The following is a 14,783-nucleotide window of genomic DNA, read 5'->3' as shown; positions in this document are numbered from 1 at the left end:
AAGAAGATCCATTGAAGTTCTAACCCCCAGTGTCTTCGAATGTGACCGTATTTGAAAATTGGGGCATTGAGGATTTAACCAAGTTCAGATGAATTCATTAGGGTGGATCCTAATCCAGTAAGACTGGGTGTCCTATAACAGAGGGGGGTGGTCTCAGCCATGTGAAGAGAGACAGGACAAAAAAAAGTGCCACAGAAGGAGAGAGCAGGGACCCGGTAACATTTGTGTCACTGGGGAATGCCGGAGACTGCAGCAGACCACGAGAAGTTGGAACAGCTCCTCTTTCACCTCCTCAGAAGCAGCCAACCCTGATGACACGTTGGTTGGTTTCCGACTTCCAGCCTCCAGAACTGTGAGACGGTACATTTCTGTAGTTCGAGTTACCCCATCTGTGGCACTTGGTCCCAGCAGCCCTGGAAAATAGACATACAGCTAACATTTATCATGTATGCACAATATATCAGGCGTTGTTCTAACCAGTTTCTCTCCATGAACTTGTTTTTATTTTCACAATGATTGGATGAAGAAGGGATGATTATTAGTCATCTGTTTTTAAAAAAATGTGTGTGGGTGTGTGTGTGCGCACGCGTATACACACACACACACACACACACACCTTTATTTATTTATTTATTTATTTTGTGTGGTGCTGGGGATTGAACCCAGAACCCTGTACATGCAAGGCAAGCACTCTACCACCTGAATCCCTCTGCAGTGCCACTTTTATGGCCAAAAATGTGTCTCATCTCATGAGGGATATGAAGATTCATTTAATCAGTTCGATACTGTTAAACATTTAGATGATCTTCAATATTAGCAATAATATAAACAATAGCAAAACTTTCCTATACATTTCTATTTCTTCAGTATTAAAAACCTATAAGTGATGAGCTATGTAAACTTTTTTAAAATTTATTTTATCTGATTTGTTATATATGACAGCAGAATGCACTACAATTCATATTACACATATAGAGCTCAATTTTTCATATCTCTGTTTGTACACAGAGTCACACCATTCATGTCTTCATACATGTACTTAGGGTAATGATGTCCATCTCGTTCCACTGTCTTCCCTACCCCCATGCCCCCTCCCACCCCTCTACCCTATCTAGAGTTCATCTATTCCTCCCATGCTCCCCCCACCTCATTATTAATCACCCTCCTTATATCAGAGAAAACATTTGGCATTTGGATTTTTTTGAGATTGGCTTACTTCACTTAGCATTATATTCTCCAACTCCATCCATTTACCTGGAAATGCCATGATTTTATTCTCTATTAATGCTGAGTAATATTCCATTGTGTATATATACCATATTTTCTTTATCCATTCATCTACTGAAGGGCATCTAGGTTGGTTCCACAGTTTGGCTATTGTGAATTGTGCTGCTATAAACATTGATGTGGCTGTGCCCCTGCAGTATGATGTTTTTAAGTCCTTTGGGTATAGACCGAGGAGTGGGATAGCTGGGTCAAATGGTGGTTCCACTCCCAGTTTTCCAAGGAATCTCCATACTGCTGAAAACACTAAGGCACAAAAAGACTTAGCAAAATTTTCCAAAGTCATCCTGCTGACAAGAGGTAGAACAGGGATTTATTTCTCTTTATTCATTTAGTTTTGGTATGGATTGAACCCAGGGATGCTTGACTACTGAGACATATCTTCAGCCCTTTTTAAATTTTTTCTTTTGAGACAGGGTGTTGCTAAGTTGCTTAGAGCCTTGCTAAGTTGCTGAGGCTAGCTTTGAACTTGCAATCCTCCTACCTCAGCCTCCCCAGTTTCTGGGATTACAGGCATGCACCACCATGCCTGGCAAGGACAGGGATTTCAACTCAGTTTATTTCCTGTGCTAATCCAGGACATTACCTGTTCTTATGCCGAGTTCTGATCTATAATTACAACATGATGATACTGATATATGTAGACACAGATCACTGGAACAGAATAGAAGGATCAGAAATAATCCCACGTATATGAAAACACTTCAGGTAGGTTAGATTCTGGGTAGTAAATGGATTATGCCACAGTGCAGGAACAATAAAAGTACTTTTAAAAGTAAAATATATGACGCATCACACATTGGAATTATTCCTAAGTGATTTAGAGATTCAAATGAACTCATAATTTAACAAGAGAGCCACCAGATGATACAGGTGAATGTTTGTTTCTCCCACAGTATCAAATGCTTGCGTATCGGATATTCCGTGTAGGCAGTTCTCCTATGGTGGAAAATTATTTATAGGTTTACTTTATATTCAACAATGTGCATATGTTAAAAATAATTAAGAGGTTAAAAGAAACTAGGAGAATGTTTATAATTGGAAATATATAAATTAGATGAATGTCTTTCCCACATAAGAACACCTACAGATTAGAATAAAACAGTTCAATCAAACAATAAGCAAAGGGCATCAACAGGTGAATTGGAAATGAAATACCAGTGGACAGCTGAGCTTACCACGAGCCTTCGGCCTCACCCAACATTCCCATAACCTAAAACTGGAGCTTGTGCATTTCACCAATGAAATTGACAAAGATTAAAATCAGTGAGGATTGGTGAGGACACGGGGGGAATTAACTAGGCAGTCTTACACCTTATAAATACAGTTAATTGTAACAACTGTTCTGGAAGAGGATTGATTTGACTATATGAAGAAATTATGCATGCATGCCTTTGACCCGAGAAAATCAAACTTTCAGAAAATCATCCTAGGGAAATAAAGCAGATTTGTCCTAAGGTTTGTTTCATTGCTTTATGAGAGTAGTAAAATGAAAACAACAAAAATAATAAAAGAGGACTTGGTTTAATAAATTAAGGGCGTATAAGATGTCAACCCTTAATATCAGGTTTTAGAAGAATATTTAGTGAAATGGGAAAACATTCCTGATATATAAGGCCCTTTAAAGATAGATTGTGAACCTTTACGTTTGCTCTGGTTATAATTTTTTTTTTTTTTAGAATGGAGGGGAGGACCCTCAAAAGCCATAGATCAAAATATGATCAGCGTGAGAGGTGAGTATAGAGAGTATTGTGGTCTTAAATTTTTCCCAGTAAAAAATATATTACTTTATAAATTAGAATATAATAAGCTTGACATATAGGCATATATCTATGCATATGTGTAGATCTACATATAAACAAGTATGGCCCTCTATAACGTATACATACTTTTTATATGTAGATTCACATGTAAATAAGAATATGTAGGATGCCCCTAAATAATGTACATACATCTGTCACATTTACATGTAAGTAACTTACATAGGCTGCACCTGTGTCATGTATATACCTCTTTCAGATGTCAATTACACCTGAAAATAGTGTTATCAACTGTGCTGATGTTAGTAGATACTGTGAATATTTGTGACTTGAGGGTAACTCAAATAGTTACTAATTAGTATCTATGTATAGTTATGACTTGTTAAAATGTATGTTGTTATGAATACATTTTATGGACCTCAACTCCTAATAACAATTAATAGCTAGTCTATATTTAACACTTAAGATGCACTTTTGTTTTTAATTCTGCATGTTTGTTTTTAATTTTGCATGTTTGTTTCCTTTAATTCCTCTATGTAATTCTGTGTGTGTGTGTGTGTGTGTGTGTGTCTACCAAAACAAGACTCACCAAATATATAAGATATTAGGATTTTAATGGGAGCATCATGATTTTCAAAGAACATTCTCTTGTGAGTTCTTGGAAAGAGTGTTTTCCATAATCCCCTTAACCTCAATTTCACCCTTAATCTGTGCAATGGTCTCTTAAGATGCATTTGTGGGTACCATTGAAAAAATGGTTCTCCAGAGTCTGAAAGCAATGCACAGGCCAAGTATCTTCTGGTGGTCCGGGGAAGCTGCAGGCTCCTTGGGGGAGTCATGGAATGAGATTCCCTTAAGTCCACCTGCCGTCAGCTTCATTTCTCCTAAGTTTCCAGTCGGAAGTCGACAGCAGGACTTCCCCATCTTGCATAACCTTTGCCATTTCCAAAGTAACTGGGAGACGTGAAGGAGCAGGCTAAAATTCCCACTGATCTGTTGCTTCTGCTGACCAGGGCACGGCTCCCTTTCCCAGGGCTTGCCTTGAGGAGGCTCCAGGGTTGTGTAGAAGCTGCTGTGAGACATCTGTGTAAAGACTCCGAGGAGGAGATCAGGGAAATTCTAGTGAGTCTGAATCAAAACAGTTGCAGACTCCCAAGCACACAGCAGGCTTCTAAATGATCCTGAGGGCTGTGGTCTCCAGCGAGTCACATGATGAGGCCTGGGGCTTAGTTTGAAAAACATCCTTAACCACACAACCTGCTGGATTGAAGGGGATAGGCAACCAGCTTTATGCTACCTACTTAAAGGTTCAAAGGTGTGATTGTGGAGGGAGCTGCACACGGGAGAAGAAGAAGATAGCAACGGGGAAAATTAACAAGATTCCAAAATACTGATTGGCCTCAGCATGCTTTAGAAAACTGGGCAAATGTCTAAATTATAGTATTTTGCAAGAGCCACAGACAATAGCAATGTTTTCTAGCACAGTCGCTGCATGTTTTTCTCCCCAAGGTAAAATCCAAAATGTTTGTATGAAAGTAACTGAATGTTGGTGAATGTTAGAAATCTCGCCCTCTGAGGCCCGCCCCATCTCCTGCCTGAGGTCCCCCGTTAAATGAGATATGTGGCTACGTGGTGCGGTGGGTTGAGAAATGCTGGGCAGGTTCAAGGTGCCTCAATCAGAAATGTGGCATGATTGCACATAGGGATAGGGGTCTCTCCTGGGGACCGGCACATGTCACACCCTCTGTGTGCATCCTGCAAGGGCATTTCAGAGCCCTGTACCTGGGGAGGAGCTGCAGCATAAACTTCAGGGTTTCTCTCTGCCAAACCAACCTTCCAAAGTCCTGGAAGGGGCCTGGCAATATGATGGGACAATCACATATGTTATAAAATGATCAAAAGTAAGGTTATTTTAGTACCAATTAACCAAGTCTGCTGTATGATTCCATTATGACTGCTTTTCCTTCAACCTGTTTTTGGAGGTGAAAGGTGGGGCTTTTGGAATAGTTAAAGGATTTTAGAGAAGTAGATAAGCAGAAGTTGACGTTCAGGCTGTACATGCACACACACATACATATATACGTTTCCTCGAGTGTACTTTAGCCATTCTCAGCTGCCCTGATGTGGAGGTGAAAATGACTTCCCAGAACACGCCTAATGTCGTCAGCCCATAGAATGCTTATGATCACTCTGTGCACAAGAACACTTCTAAAGGACCTGAAATATTACAGCATATATATGAAAGAAATTTGATAGACTGCAATCCTAAAATTTACACCACACTCTGTAAATAATGACTTGTGAATTTGAAGGAGACTTTTAAAAATATTATTAATGATGAACAAATATTAATCACACTGTAGAAGGGACATTTTAAGTCTGTATAAGAAGTAGTTTTTCAAAGTTCTTGTTATTAAGTGGTGATCCCTGGGAAGAACATCCAATGATGTTGGGGGAAAAGTTTGGTCAAGAGGATGATTAAAATCAATGCTCTCTTCTGGATTCCAATGTTTGTAGTTGTTTTTATTTATTAGAAATTTATTATTTGTTGTGATTTCTTTTCTCTTTTTAAATAGTTACTATCTATTCTGAGTTTATATTCTTTTACTTAAGGAATGCAATTCCTGTAAGCTCCTGGCTTAGAATACTGTCTTATTGTCATCTTCCTGATGAGATATTGGCACTCAGATGGGGTGAGTGACTTGCCCAGGGTCACAGGTCACAGGCTGGGCTGGATTGTGAGCTCGAGTCAGTGTGTCTTCAAGATTCCCCTCACCTGGTGAGTGCTGCCCTCCGAGCAGGCGCGTGGACATGGGGGTTTGCATCGCCCTTGAGCTACTGGCATTGCAGCTGCTGAGGCCAGGGTCCAGGAAGGCCTGGGAGGGTCCTCTGCCACCAGCCCTTGGCAGATATTTAGATCCTTCCATCCTGAAGCGTCCGTGTGCTTGGTGGGGTACTGAGGAACTTCCACCCTGCTTCAGAGAGAGTCAGCCCTCGGGGTAGGTTGTACAGGTCTCTCGGTTGCGTTTGTCCTGTGGACTTCTGTTGGTCCTCACCTCTCATGCTTTCCACGCTTACCCCCGCTCTTCTCCTCCCAGCTGTGGGGGTTTTACTAGACTCTAGAAGGTCCCAGAGCCTCTGGCGAGAACTAGCTCAAAGGGAAAACACCACCAGGCCCAGGAGGACCTACAAATGCTGCCGATGCAGGACCCCAGGGCACTCAGGTCAGGCGTCCTTCATCTGCCCAGCGCCTGCCCAGCCACGCCCAGCCCACAGCCGCTGGCATTGCAGATAGGCCTGGGTTTCCCAGAATTCATTCATTTCCCTGCATAGTGCGCCCTTCTCTCAAGAGTGAGTGGTGTGCACCTTCCTGGCATTTGGGGCGGGTTCCGGGTGTGTTGCATCCTCTAAGTCAGCGCAGAAGACATGGAGCATGTCAAGATCTTTGGTTTCTTTGCTTCTTCGGCTTCATTTTTCTGTTCCTTGGTCAGTGTTAAGGTTGGAGGGCCTGACACGTCTTCACCACCATCGTTCTAGCCACGGCCGCTTCTGCTTCTACTTTTTGCGTTTTTGCTTCCCCTGAAATCCCTTATGAACCCCCAGGTCTGTCATCGGATCCTGTTGCCTTTTCATTTCATCTTGGTGTCTCTCTGTGACTTTCTCTCCTCGCTTCGCTGAGGGCTGAGTCTCTGCATCTTGCAGGAGATGCTTAACATGCTCTAGATCATGGTTCAGGGTGTGTTAGTGAATGATTTTTAGAGGTCTGCTCTTCAAATGTTCTCAGTGATTTCTTTTCCTATTTCCACCATATTCATTGTTTTTTATTTACTCTTGATGATTCTTACCGTTTCCCCCAAGGATTCTTTGCTGACTGTAGGTACACGGTGAGGAAAGGAAAGACATGGGATCTAGCCAGGTCTTTTAGTAGGGGCTGGTGGCTCCTTGTTAGGCACTATATTTTTGAACTTGGGGATTGACAGTGTGGAAGAAATACATGGTCAATCGACTTAATTCCAGGCAGAAAAGGTTTCACTTTTTTTCCCCTCCACAGATTTTAACAACCGTGCATCTGGGTTGGTCTGCCATTTGCATCTTAAATTCCATTCCGTTTCCTCCAGATGCTAGGGATGCTTTTATTGTGAGCCCTTGCTCCCAGTCCTTTTGGAAGTTCCCACCTTTTTCTGGGTTTCCTAGTCACTGCAGTGAGGTTTTGCCAGAGATGATCGGGAGCTTGCAGCCAGATCTGTCTTCAACAGAATGGGACTCTGTCAAGGTCGTGTAGCCAGCCGATGGCAAGGCCAAGTCTTTAATTCAGGGTTCCTTTTTCCCAGGAAAATCCTCAGTCTTTAAGACCACCTGCCTCTCTTGTCCTGTCAGGCTCTGGGTTGTTTTGTGATTTAGCAAGTGGCAGCTTCGTTAGAAGTTCATTTCTGTTTCAGAGTTTTAGCCTGAGGTGGACTTGTGTTGGCAGGGGCTGAACTCATAGGATTATCTGCTTTGGGCCTTTGCAAATTAAAAAAAAAATGTTCATGGAGGTGGAAATTGCTAAGTGCTTGTTCCAAATATGATAAACATGTTTATGTGTCCTGAACATGAACTCCCAGGCATCAGAGAATCGGAGATGAAGCTGCTTTTAGGTACTGGGTCTGTTTATGGCTTTGGAAAGCTAGCAACTGCCCTACGATCTCTTTTTGAAATGTTCATCAAAGACGACTTCCTTAATTACCAGGAGGGTGCCTGCTTTTCATTTGTGTCTGGCTCTTTCTGGGCCAGATTTACCTCTGCAGGAACCAAAGTGTCAACATTTGGGAGAAAGTGGACAGGCTGTCTCATTGGCTGACAGTCTAATACAGCTCTCATTACAGATGCTGCCACATCCCCGAGGCCACAAAGTCATGCCAAACCCACCGCTCCTTTTGGGTTGACCAGGCATCCAGGTGATTGAAGCATCAGCCTCGCTGAGGTCAATCTATCCTCTTGTCTTTAAAAACCAAACCCCTTACATTTGATGCACATTTAACAGGCCATGGTAAATGAAGCCCAGCTGGCAATCACAGGCTGATTTCCCAAAGCTGAACTGTTTTGAGGGAGCTTTCCACAGCCAGTTGTACTTATGATAATACTGGGGCCTCGGTCAACATTTTATGTACATAATTACCAGATTGGTGATATATATAATGCTGAATGCTATTATCGCACATTATCGACTATATGGAGCCTTTGTCTTTGTGTAATTAAATGTTCATATACTTATAAAAACCCAGGTCGTAAACTTTGTATCTGTCAGCCGGTCTTGAATATTTCTTAGTCTTCTGTGTACATGGCCGTGTCCAGCAGAAAGGTCATGGTCACAGAGAGAAGCAATACAGAATCCACAAACATAGGGAATGTGGACTGAATTCTTGTTGGATCCTCAGTTTCCTCATCTTTTAAAATGATGATTAACTCCTGGATCACAGAATGGTTGTCAGGAGGAAGAATTGCGTGGAATGACTGGCCCCATGCCTGGCAAAGAATCAGCTTCCTAATAAGGATCCCTGTCTATACCTACAGTACCCATGTATTGAGTGGCTACCACTCCAAGTGGGCACCTCACCTGCTTTGTTTCTCTCCATGTTTTTCATTGTCAGTGTTCACTGCCAAACTGTGAGCTCTGTGAGAGAAGGGGCGATGGCTGTTACTCCCTGCTTTATCCCGGGTGACAAGCATGCAGGAGACACTCTACACAGTGTCAATGAATGAAATTCAGATATGGGTGGAATAGATTTAGAGAGGATAATAAGGACGAGTGAGAATTTCCAGACCAGAAAAGTTTATTAGTGTTTCATGCAAGATTGTGCTGGAGTTGAGAGAGGTGGTGTTTGGGGGTTAAACTGAAAATGATTCTGTTTCTGACTCTGCTTTTTGCAAGCTGTATAGCCTTGAGGAAGTTACTTAACCTCTCTGAACCTCGGGTTCCAATTTTGCAAAATTGTGCATTGAATCTCAAAAGAGCAACTCGTAGGGGGTGTTCTAAAGGGCAAAATAAGGTAACAGTTAATAAAGAACTTGGCACTTAATTATTCAGAATTACAGAGTGGGCACAGAAGGCTGATTTTTCCCAGGGTGGAAAATGAGAAAGCTTTAAGTGACCTGAGCATTTCCTCCCTCCCTCCCTACTTTCTTTTTTTCCTTCCTCTTTCTTTCTTTCTTTTTGTGGTACCAGGGATTGAACGGGGGCACTGAACCACTCAACCACGTTCCCAGCCGTTTTTATTTTATATTTTGAGACAGGGTCTCGCTAAGCTGCGTAAGGCCCACGTTCTTAGGGATTCCGGATAACCCAGAAGTGACTCTTGCAGGGTCCCTTCCTGTTCCTCACTGGGCCGGGGGTGGGGGGGTGGTGGTGGTGGTGGGGGGCGGTGGTGGTAGTGGTGGTGGTGGTGCCTGACCGAGGTTTCTCCTGAGATTCCAAAAGCCAGGTCACTAGTACAGCTGAGGCCTGGAGGGGAAGGGCAGGGGTGGGGGGCTCCAAGGTTCCCAGGAGAGCCACACCTGAACCACGTGACTCCACAGCACCTTGAGCCACCAGGACAGTGAGTTGAGTCCCCGGGAACAACTTGCCAGGCGAAGGCTGCCAGCTGAGGTCAGGGCCTGTGGCTGCCTCTCCATTTTGCTGCCTCTGAAAAAAAACTATATTAAAAATAAATCACTTTCAGAAGAAGAGGATTTTAGACAACCAGATGTTCCTCTGGCATTGGCAGCTTTGGGGACTGCAAAAATAAGCTTCCATCCTCAGCCATGTGTTCCCTGCATGGCTGGATGATGGCTATTAGATTGTTTTCAGACCTTTGAAAGGAAGGAGGAGCACATTTTCCCCATAAAGGGCCAGATAGTCAATACTCCAGTGATTCCCAGCTGCGTGGTCTCCATCATGGCAGCTCAACCCTGTTGATAAGCTGGAAGGCCGCCACAGGCACAGACAGTGTGTCCACCAATGGGGGTGGTTGTGTTCCAATAAAGCTTTATTTACAAACACAGGACAAGGACTGGAGATTTAGTTCACAGGTCACTGTTTTCTGACCTCTGTGTTAAGCAACCTGATTTGGAGGTTGTGTATTATCGGTTCCTGTATTATCCTGCTTCCTTTCCTTTTGGGGTAGGGGGAGTGGTACCCAGAGGAGGGAGCCTGGAGAAGTCCATGGTATTTCTTATCCGTAGCTGTGACTACCACTGTGGTCAAGCCAAGGTATTCTAGCACGTGAGGCAAGCCAAATGGCGGGATTTGAACTGGTTCATTCAATAAGAAAGAGACCCTGGGACACATAACAGGAACTTCTGTGTAGACAAAAGACTGTGGGGATTTCATTTGTGCTATTGAGCATCCTCTATATAGAGAGACATACTTCTCGGTATGGATATAAAAAAGTGTTTTATTGCCACTTCTAAGTAGATGTCTATTCTGTGTGTGGGTGGGTAGGTGGGTCTGTTTTCCTGATATTCTATAAAGGGAAAGATCATCATGGACATGTATGGAGAGCTTGCTGCGTACTAGGTACTGTGCTGTTTTATGTAATGTTAATTCCTCTTGATCACCTAGGAGGAATGTGTTATTACTGTCCTTGCTTCTTGGATGAAAGAACTGAGGAGGGCCGATCCTGAAGGTTCCATCTCCCATCTTCTATGTGACATGGACTCTGGTGGCGTCACCTGTTTTGTTGTCGCGGGAATGAAGCGCAATGGGGGGTGTGGTAAACTGAGGCAGGATGTCAGCAATTAGAAGTTGAGGCCGTGGGAAAGTGCCCGAGGGGGTAGGGAGATGATGGAACTTGGGCATGGATACAGGGGACAAGCCAGACATCTGTGTATGGCAATGGATTTGTAAGGAAATTCGTGGCTTCCAACATGCTCTGCATTTCTCTGGCCATTTCCTGGCTGTGGTACTTGGGTTGGTTGGTTAACTGGCTCTCAGTTTTATGCTGTATATGAAGTATAGATGGTGACAGTCCTGACCCCACCGGGCTCCTTGGAGGATGAGGTGAGATAATCTGTGGTAACCATGGCTTGGCACGTGGCGCACAGTAAGCCCTCGGTAAAGACTCATAATTGAGGAAATGGTGGCTCAGAATTTTTTCCTAACACAGTCACAAAGAAAGTTCCAGAACAAAACTATACGCCATCCTTGCTGCCAAGTTTTGTCCCTCTGGTACCTTCCCCATACTCCATGCATCCATTTGTTCATGAGGCATTCATTGAGTTTCCTCAAGCTCTTCCAAGAGTCCCAAGGACTCAGTGGTGAATAGCATGGAGACACACTTCCTCCCCCGCTAGCCTTAGACCAGCAGTGGACAGACAGAAAATAAATATGTAGATGAGTAAATAAGCAACTAGAAGGGTGTGAGCCGGGAGCGTTGGCCGCCGTGATGTCAGCGTAGACAGGGTGGCCAACAGAGAACAAGTGGAGAGGGAGAAGGAGGTTGTCACTGTCTTTTCCAGGAAGGTGGCATTTGAGATTGGCTGGTGGGGGGACGTGCCCAGGCAGGAGTGATCCAGCCAGGGCAATTGAGAATGCTCTGACCTGAGGCACTCAGAGCTGGGCTTGGGCTGCTGGGGCCCTCAAAATGTTGGCAGCTCCTGCAGTAACCCCTTTTGATCTGGGAAACCTTTTCTCACTTTTTCCCAACTGTTTTAATGCTTTTCCCCTGAGATGTGGTGTGACCTGTAGCCATCTCTCTCTTTTGTGGATCCCTCAAAATAAAAATAAAACAGACGTCGTCATTGTGTAAGGAAAGATGGAAGCTGTTCTCCTGGCCTCTGAGTGGGCCGAGCTCTGGCCTGGGCCTGAGAGTGCTGGGTTCCGTCCCGGCTCTGGACCCCCTTTCCTTTGTAGCCTTGCCCATTTTCCGCCTGTTTGTCCACCTGTAAAATTAGGAGTGGGGCCAGACGATTCGAATATAAAGACAGTGGGGCATCTGTCTTTACTTTTGAGAGGACAGAGGGATCCCTGTATTTGCTCCCACACTATTTTTGAGAAACAAGACTAGCTGGGCGGGGCAGGACCACCTGTCCGCCTGGGTGGACTCTCCAGCTGTGTCCAGGTTGGTCCTTCTCCACCTGTTGTGTGTGGTTCTCCCACCCCTCCCCCACCCTGCCTTTGGTGGGTTGAGGCTGAGAGCTGACCCCAGTTGAGGCTGGGAGCTATCACAGTTGTGCCACCACCTCCCCTCACCCCAGTCACAAAGCATCATAGTGTCACCTGCAAACAGTGGCCCAAAAGGCTGCAAATAAGAGAGGGTGGGAGTCTTCTGGGCACCCATGTGGACCATACAAAGGCCGTGGCGGTCCACCTGGAGGAGCTGGGTGGAACAGAGGCTCTCATTTCCTGGGGGCACCTACCACTCTTTGGGTCCCAGCCAGTGGGTGCCATGGAGGAGGACACCCACACAGTCTGGTGGGCTGTCAGAAGCTGAAGGGTCCTAGCGGGGGGTTTAACTCATGGTCTCTGTTACCCTGGAGGGAGCCCTGGCCCTAGAGGCTGCACAACTTGCCCAAGGTCAGTGGCAAAGTAGTGAAGAAGCTGGGATTACCGTGCAGATCAGTGGCATGTCACCATGGGTGCTGCTGAGCCACACAGGAAATATGGGCACTCAGACACAGTTTCTTTAAATATTTTGTTTGTTTTAAGAGATTCTGCAAGCTGAACACATATAACATAGCTATCTTTTCCATTTTGAATTCATACGTTGGCATTAAATATTAATTTAACAAATACTTATTTGACAACTACTGTGTTCCAGGCACTGTTCCAAGACTTTACAAATATAAAGTTCACCTCGTCCTCGTAACAATGCCAAGAGTTGGAAGCGGTTGGCATCCTGGTTTTACAGACCGGGAAATTGAGGCATTAGAGGTCAGATGACTTGACTAAGGTCATTCAGCTAAATAAATAAATTTTAAAAGGCAGCTCAGCTGCTGGCGCTGGAGTCCCTTATATTAACACACCCATGTGCAATTGCGATGTGTCGCTGGGCAGAGAACACCATTCTCCACCCAAGGTGAGCATGCCTGAGGTCACCAGCCTCACTGAAGAGAAAGCCAGAGCCTGTCAGGGCACAAGGACATGGGATCAGGTTCTAGGACATCACCTTTTCCATTAACCCTGTGCTTTTCCTGCATGGCTGTGCTGCCCCAGAAGTCTGATCCCGTCTCTGTTCCAGAAGACAACCAGCAGCAAGTTCATTATTCTCCTATGAAGTCCCTTGGCTAATGTCCACCTTTGTTGCTTTCATTCCTGGATTTAATACAAAGGGCCACATTAACCCGAGTTGCTTCTCAGAGAGAAAGAACCAAATGAACAGATCAGACCCATTTCCCTGGACCTTGGGGAGTGTCCAAGCCATCCGAGAGACATCATCTTATTTATAATAAATTCACTGTTCAAAGAGCATTAAAACGTTTTTTTTTTTTTTTTTTTTTTTTTTTACTATTAAGAGTATTGTTTCTATCTGTTGAGTCCATGAGTGTCTGACATTGGATGACTTTATAAAACATTCTACTAATTGGATTTGTTAAAGCAAATAAATCAAACACTAATTGGAACGTGCCCTGCCATTATTTTTGCTTACTGAATTAGATATAATGGTGTGAAGGCCTTCTTATCATATTTGTGCACTTATTTAAACACCCCCCTGGCACACACTTTTGCAAATTCAATTAGATATTCAAAGAAGAAATTCAATTTATGCAGGGCTGGTTTACATTCATTCCGGGGGCAAGACTCGGCTCCCTGCGATAGGCTGCTCACGATTAATAAGCCCCACTTAGATTCTGCCCTGCCTTCAAAGCATCTGTTGGCACAGGGCGGGGGCTCAGTGATTTGGGGGCTAAGGTACTTTATCTTTAGTATGCACGTGTCCACAGAGCAGGGATGGCATCATGGGCCTGCGGTCATATGGGTTCTGGCTCTTAGTTTCATGCTCTGCTATTGCATGTCTTTATTTCTTCACAGTTATCAATCAAGGGACTGCACTGTTGTTTTGACCTTGGCCCATAGATGTTGTAGCTTGGTCCTACCTTGGAGGCTTTCTTGGTTCTCAGACTTTCTGGCCAAGGCAGAAGTCCTTGACTGGAGTGTTGGCTCTGTCATCTTGTCTGGCCTCAGTGTTCTCATCTGTAAAGTGGGAGCACTCCTCCTTACCCGTGAGCAACACACGCTGTGATGGAGGTGAAGTGCTTACTTAAACTCAGGGTGTCTTAGTTCTTCACGCAGTCCCTTATCCTAGGGCCAGGCGTGTGACATCAGAATGGAAGACATGTTCCCACTTCCTTTCCCAGAGGAGGGAAGAAACATTTTACAATTGAGGAATGGGAGAGAAGTGTCAAAAGTATATGACATCACACATTTAAATGATGGCACGTGACATTGGGTTAAAACTGTATTAACAATGGAAAATTTTATGTCGCCAGAGTTGAAGTTAGAAAACTATCGCCTACAGGCCAAATTTGGGCCTGTGCTGATTTTCACATAAATGAAAAAGTGTTTTTACATTTTTAGATGGTTAGGAAAATCAAAAGAATTGTCTCTTGTAAAGTGAAAATCATGAAAACTCTGAGTACAGTGTGAATAAATAAAATGGTCTAAGAACACAATCAAGCCCACGTTGCTTCTGTGCCACAGTGGCTCATTGAGTCCCAGTGACAAGGCCACATGTTTGGCTGTGATGGACAGAATTCTGATATGACCCCTAGATTCCCGGCTTC

At 44.2% G+C, this 14,783-nt stretch overlaps 1 protein-coding gene across 6 annotated transcripts in view; it reads left to right on the top strand.

Annotated features, from left to right (window-relative positions):
• The window catches only part of Ptprt (protein tyrosine phosphatase receptor type T), a 1,068,074-nt gene that overhangs the window by 239,989 nt on the left and 813,302 nt on the right, over positions 1-14,783 (top strand). The gene's annotated exons all lie outside the window — the stretch shown is intronic.

This window comes from Marmota monax, unplaced genomic scaffold (assembly GCF_021218885.2).
Source record: "Marmota monax isolate L192 unplaced genomic scaffold, Marmota_monax_Labrador192_F-V1.1 WCK01_AAM20220418_F8-fsc00014, whole genome shotgun sequence".
Classification (NCBI taxonomy): domain Eukaryota; kingdom Metazoa; phylum Chordata; class Mammalia; order Rodentia; family Sciuridae; genus Marmota; species Marmota monax.
This window is presented reverse-complemented; position numbering and strand designations above follow the sequence as displayed.